General features: G+C 36.0%; 1 protein-coding gene across 3 annotated transcripts in view; it reads left to right on the top strand.

Annotated features, from left to right (window-relative positions):
• Window positions 1–1,129: 1,129 nt before the first annotated feature.
• The window catches only part of ptk2ab (protein tyrosine kinase 2ab), a 95,494-nt gene continuing 89,978 nt past the window's right edge, over window positions 1,130–6,645 (top strand). The window contains exon 1 of one of the 3 annotated variants that reach the window (XM_049480187.1): window positions 1,130–1,444. The gene's annotated coding sequence lies outside the window, so the exon portion shown is untranslated. Of the gene's footprint in view, window positions 1,476–6,645 lie in introns of all 3 variants that reach the window. The other 2 variants (XM_049480189.1, XM_049480188.1) reach the window with 2 other exon arrangements.

Below are 6,645 nucleotides of genomic sequence, written 5' to 3'. Positions count from 1 at the left end.
CCACTAGACGACTTCAAAAAGACTCTGAAAATACTTTTGATAGACTATTAGACACTCTCACATCTAAGTCAGCACTAGATAGGACTATGAGCCCACCAGTTAATTCAGTTGTGCTTCCAATAGGGAAACACCTAAGAGTTATTTGTGGTAGTCGACTAATCTGTTCATTAGTCAACGCTTATTTCTGCCATGCTGTCTATCCATGTTTTCCTGTGGGTAAAGCTCTTGTTCCTTGCCTTCTCTTACGCTTTATAATAATAGAAAAGACTGAATGTTGGATTTAGATGCCCTTTAGAATATGTGTAACTGTAGAAAGTACTGATGTTTAATGTGAAACCTGTTGTGTTTGGGCATTTTGGCAGACATGGGCCAAGCCAAGTTGGGTGTAAACCATTATGTTTCCCTACCCAGCACTTTATGTAGTGCATTGCAGAAACAAATGAATGATTAGTTAAGTGAAATTTGGTGTGTTGTGTTGGGATGTTGCAGGAGTCTACCGCATATCAATAACGGCTCCATGATGCCCGCAAGTCAGATAAAATCTCCCGTAATCTAAAAAGGGTGGATCAAAAGTGAACGCAAATGCGGACATATGCAACCCAGACTTTTTTTTTTTTTACCTAATTGCACGAGGGAAAGAAGCGCATGCAAAACAGAGAGGGTTCTGATTGGCCTGTTCTATGCAAAGATTCTGTGAGTTAGCCAATCAGTTTTTAGTGTGAGCGGACAGTGTTTTTTTTTTTTTTTTTTTCCCCTCCTGGATGGGATGCGTTCAGGAGCATCATGGCTCCCATTAAAACTCATTTCACCTCTGACTACTCTAAAGTATATCCATGTCTGGTAAAAGTCTTGCCTGCTGTACAGTTTATAATAGTGATTTTAGCAATGCCCACGGGGGACTTAATGATTGCACAATGTGACTATTTATACAATATATAACAGCCAAAAGGTAAAGTTCTATTATACTTTAGGTATCCTTTGGTGTGTGTGCAAGTTTTTTTTTATTTATTTTGGGCAGGGGATTGGGGGTGGGTCCAAGTCCAGGTTCGGGGGTACCTCCTTGAAATTAATTTGTGCAACTTGGGATGTCTGTGTTGGAGAAAAGCCAGCAGGTTGTGAAGAGAAAGTGCTGTCTGTCCACTTAAGGTCACCTATAGGCAGAGGGGCAGCGCTGGGCCCGCTCACTCTGCGTCAGCCATGTTGGAGCCGTGATTGCAGGATGCAGCGCTGCATTGGTGGGAAACAAGAGAGGGAGAGGGAGCATTCCGGCTGTGGAGGCGAGAGACACAGACCCCACTGAGCTTTTAAAGGAAACAACACACGGATAAAGAACGGGACTAACACAGGACCACCACTGAGGGCGAAACGCTGCGGAGTAAAAGTGGCTAAAGCGTCTGTGAAACGTTAATGCTGCGGTTTAATAACCACTGATGAAACCTGCACGGTAAGAGAGAGGAGCAGCCCCTCTGGAGTGAGTGAGTGTGTGTATATCTGTATATAACTAATAGCTATATTTGTGTGTGTGTATGTTAACCTATAGCTCTGGCTAAGAAAAGCACTATGAAGCTAATGAACTTAGCTTTAGCTTAACTAGGTTAGTTAGCTATCTTTACTAGGTTAACTGTTATAGTGTGCCAGTTAAGAGCGCGGACCCAGCTTTAGTTAGCTCGGTTAACTGACGCTAGGCTAGCTTCTTCTTTGGGAGGGGGAAAAAGCTCCGGCAGACCCCCAATTTTGTTTGTTTGCGTTATAAAATAGCTACAAGACCCGGGTGTTAGTATTATTATACGCTTATATTTACGTTTGTAGGCTTTATTTTAAAAACAGGGATGTCGTGAAGTGAAATGAAGCATTCCCACTCATTTAACGCCGGCTAGGTTAACATGCTTAATCTATCCGAAAATCCAGATAACGTAGCTAGCGTTGGCTACCTATTATTGTTGGTGTTTTAATTCGTAGGGAATTAATGTGTATGGTTAACTGAAACAGGTTAGCTCTGTGTTTATCTGACAGTGTGTGTGTGTGTGTGTGTGTGTGTGTGTGTGTGTGTGTGTGTGTGTGTGTGTGTGTGTGTGTGTGTGTGTTGTTTACCGGCAGCATTGTTGTCAGTCAGAAGGCGGGGAGAGCGTAGGTTATGAATGCTGTAACGTTAGAGGTGGCTATAATCAGCATTACTAATATTAACTTCTAAAGTTAGACTGATTAAACACAGAAAACTAGAGAAATAGTCTAAACTAAAAACTGAAAACAGCTGATCTTAAATCTAGAACAGTCCAGCGTATTTTTGGAGTAGATTTGGTAGGACAAAGTTAGTGCTCACCTATTGTAACTTTTTTTTTTTAACTATAAGATGGCATTAACTAAGTTACTGATGTCAATATTACTGGTTTGGTGAGGATTAGCTATTAATTGTCTTCACTTGGTAAGTTAGGTAGCTAGTAAATTAAGCTAACTTGTGCTCCCTTTTCTCATTTCTCTCCAGCAAATAATAATTCACTTTTTTGAATAAAACACAGTTTAAGGTACTTTAACTTTAATTTTGATCAAATTGAAAACCTCTGGAATATAATCAAGAGGAAGATGGATGATCACAAGCCATCAAACCAAACTGAACTGCCTGAATCTTTACACCAGCATAAAGTTATCCAAAAGGAGTGTGTAAGACTGGTGGAGAAGAACATGCCAAGATGCATGAAAACTCTGATTAAAAACAGGGTTATTCCACTAAATATTGATTTCTGAACTCTTAAACCTTTCAGAATATGAACTTGTTTTCTTTGCACAATTTGAGGTCTGAAAGCTCTGCATCTTTTTTGTCCTTTCAGCCATTTCTCATTTTCTACTAAATGAGAATGAATGCAAATATTTGTATTTGGGAAAAATGTTGTCTGTAGTTTATAGAATAAAACAACAAAACAATGTTCATTTTACTCAAACACATACCTATAAATAGCAAAATCAGAAAAACTGATTCAGAAACTGAAGTGGTCTCCGTTCCCTCATCTCTCCAGTAAATAATGCACTTGATTCACTTTTTGCATAAAACACAGTTTAAAGTACTTCACCAAGGATACAATAAAAAAAAAAGAGAAACTGCTTAAGACATCAATAATTTCTAATTACTAATCTACGTGAAATGCAGTTAAATCTAGTTTATTTGGGGATAAAGTTATAAAAAGTAGTTCAGTAGTTCTTCTGTTAACAGATTCTATATCAAATCTAGCTCTTCACAGCATAACTAAGCTCTCAAACTCATTAAGAGGACAAGAAATTCAAGTAATTAACTCTTGACAAATTCGCACAGCTGTTATGTAAAAATTGAACGTAAATAATATAAAACATAATTTCTTTATAGTTTGGATGAATTTAGTATTAAGATAAAATCTACACCTTAACACCACTGGATTTAAGGTGGTTAAGCTGGTACTGTACATTTATACAATAAATAAGATAATAAAATTCAAAGTAAATTGTACTTAGTTTGAGAGGATGATTGATCTATTTTACAAAAAATGTTGAAAAAAAATATTATTTGTGGAGGCCATAGAATCTGGAAGAACATGTTGCAGTCATGTAGCTGTAATTTTATTCTTGGTAAAATGAAACACTAGAATAATATTTTATTAATTTTGGGCACGTATTACTGCAACACATTATGTGTTTATTTAATAGTTTCAAAAATCAACAGAAAAAACTGTAAACCATTTGTCTATTTTGAAACAACAGTAACTTGTCAGGAGATTTTATATTAAAAAAACGTTACAAAATAAATAATAGACTGCTATTATCATTATATGGTTTATTTTAATCACAATATTACTGTGTCACGATACATTGTGTGTGTATGATGCCTTACAACTCACTCATCGTGCTGATGCAGAGCTTTTACAGTATATTCTATAATAAAATGTAGTCTCGTTTGTCAAACCCTGAGAATAACGGTTTGTCTTGTTGATATCAGATGAAATACTTCTGGAGCTTCACCTGAGCACTGCCTAGGTAGTGGTTGTGGCAAGTCATAGCTGGTGTATGGAGAGGGAGGTGCTAGAAGTTCCATAGGTGTGTGTGCAGCAGCAGGAAGACCTGGTATGTTGATCTGCCACGAAAGGAACAGTACGCAGGTAGACAAAATAAAACAAGGAAAGAAAGAGCTTTACTTTTGGGATTATACATGGGAACACATCATGCAGTTCTGGAGCTTTCTGAGCTGCACCGGTGGAGGTGAGTGAAAGTTAACCTGGGTGATGGAAAGTCAATTTTAGTTTGGATTATTATAATTATGAGTTATGGATTGCAGCGTTGCTTCTTGTTTTTAGTAGAGTTAGCATGACTGACTGAAGTGGAGTTTCAGTTAAACAAGGCAGACAAGTGATCAGTCTGGAGATAAAGTATGAAATCTGCTTCTCTGTTTTAACATTTGTAAAATGTTTTATAATCTGTTGTGGCCATGTTGGTAAGAATGTTAAGCAATATGGAGAAAATGTAAGCTTAAGAATTCCTGGAGAGTTTCCATAGCCATGTCTCGCTGCAGGGCATGGTTTTGCTTCAGAGGTATGACTGTTGCAATAAAGACAGATTTTGAGGTTTACTAGTGTGACTGTGATAGCTCTGTAATGCTAACTTTAACAGGCCTATGATACAGTAAACATATACTTTATTCTTAAGTGAATTTCTGCAGTTGTTTTCAATATAATTCTTGGCTCTGTTCACAGTCCAGAATGATTTTTAAATGTTTTAGTCAAATATAGTTAAAATTGCCTGGTTAAATATCAGGTAATTTTATTTATATTGGGCCATTATATAGACTATTACATACTAACAGTCATTAGATTGGGGTAGGGGCATATGGCATGTTGTTGCTGTCAGGCATAAACCCTGTATCTCCAAAAAGGCAACTTTACAGGAAAAAAAGAAACTTCTTTTAGTGAAAGTAATTATTTTGTTTCACGTCTTTTTAAGCATTTCTATTGGTCAGTTCATTAAGAAACTGGGGCATGGGACAGTGGGTCATCAAAGACAAGGATGTGGGTTTAATAATTGGGTTTAGTGGGCCACATGTTTGCTGCATGCATTGGTTAAAAGCAGATGCTAAATTCTATGGCTAAAAGCTATGTGTTCAGCACATATGGTATATATGATTGTCTTGTCTTGAAACCCAACACAAAAAGTCACAAAAAATGACAACGAACATTTTTGTTTATTTTTGTGATTCATGTAAATGTTAATTTAACAGTTAACCTGTTAAGGGGTTTAAGATGTTTTAGAGCTGTGGGATTGATGGGAATCAGACATTGTCAGTCTATTTGTTAATGACTGAATGCATGTCTGTGTATCTGATTGGACTAAGAGGTAATGAAACTGACTAATGTGCTGCTTTTCATAGTGCATTATGATTTAATGCAAATGTAGCTATGTAGAAAAAGAAAGGTAAAATAAAAAAATGTTTTTCACATGTGTAAATGCTACTTCATTCAGTTATACAGATGCGATTTTGAAATTGATCTTCATAAATGTTCTGAATATATACAGTTTAAGAGCAGTTGTCTTGTGTGATTAGTAAACACCTCTTGTGCTTGCAGTCTTTGTGTACATTTGATGGATTTTCTCAGTTAAGTTGTTTTATTTCTTACTGTAGGCCCATTTGTATTAATGTGAGAGATTATTATATGATGTCCAGAAATATGCCTGTACAAGCTGAAGCAGTTCATTTACAGCTGAACCCACTTTGAAAGTAGTGCACATTGATATAAACTATCCACTTATATCAATATCCGATGAGTATTTTCAGGGTATCTTAGAATTTTAATGCAGAACCAATATATATTTATTTATAAAATGTTGAAACTGGGGCTATAGTTATCTGAATTAGTAGTACATAATTTGTAGAGTGATACCAAAGCAGTAGAAAGAGAAAATAGAGCTATATCTTAGTGCAATATCTTACAGAGAGAATTCATAATTAAACGTCGTTTTAAAATTACAGTTATTTAATGTCTTGCATGTTTTTTTTTTTCGTGGCTTCTGGGGGGATGACACTCAATAAAGTACAGTCTTTTAGAAATGTATTTAAGTTTACACTGCTAGAACAGTTGACTCAAATGTCCACCTCCTGAAGTGGTTTGATATGTGTCTAATCTGCATCTTCAAGACATTGAATTGACCAGGTGTAAACAGGGTCTCGAAATGCTCATTTTTAAAGTGTGCCTACAGCAAAACATAGGTATTCGGTATGTTGTATGTATCCTTATGCTTCGTACCTAAATATTACATCAGGTATGTTCAGACACGTCAGATAGATCACTTCTTCCAAACATGAGGAATGTAAGACATTAATACATGGGGAGGTTCATAAATGCAGTGAAATTATTGAAAGGCTGATATTTTAGTGTGTTGTGCATTGCTCTTTAGGGACACTGTAAAAACATAATTAAATACAAGTTTGACTTAGTTATCAAATTTAAGCATCTTCTTTTAGATCCCTACTTAAAAAAGGAAACTGGATAAATGCACCAAATGCACACAACTGATTTTTTTTTATTATTATTATTTTTAAGTTGATATATTTGATCTCATTTTAGACATGACCTCTAAGCTACATAGCATTATCTCTTCATTGGGTCAAATAATATTACAATTGAAACCTAA

The sequence above is a fragment of the Astyanax mexicanus genome, chromosome 6 (genome assembly GCF_023375975.1).
Source record: "Astyanax mexicanus isolate ESR-SI-001 chromosome 6, AstMex3_surface, whole genome shotgun sequence".
Classification (NCBI taxonomy): domain Eukaryota; kingdom Metazoa; phylum Chordata; class Actinopteri; order Characiformes; family Acestrorhamphidae; genus Astyanax; species Astyanax mexicanus.
The sequence above is the reverse complement of the archived record's forward strand: the minus strand, read 5'-3'. Positions and strand labels throughout refer to the sequence as shown.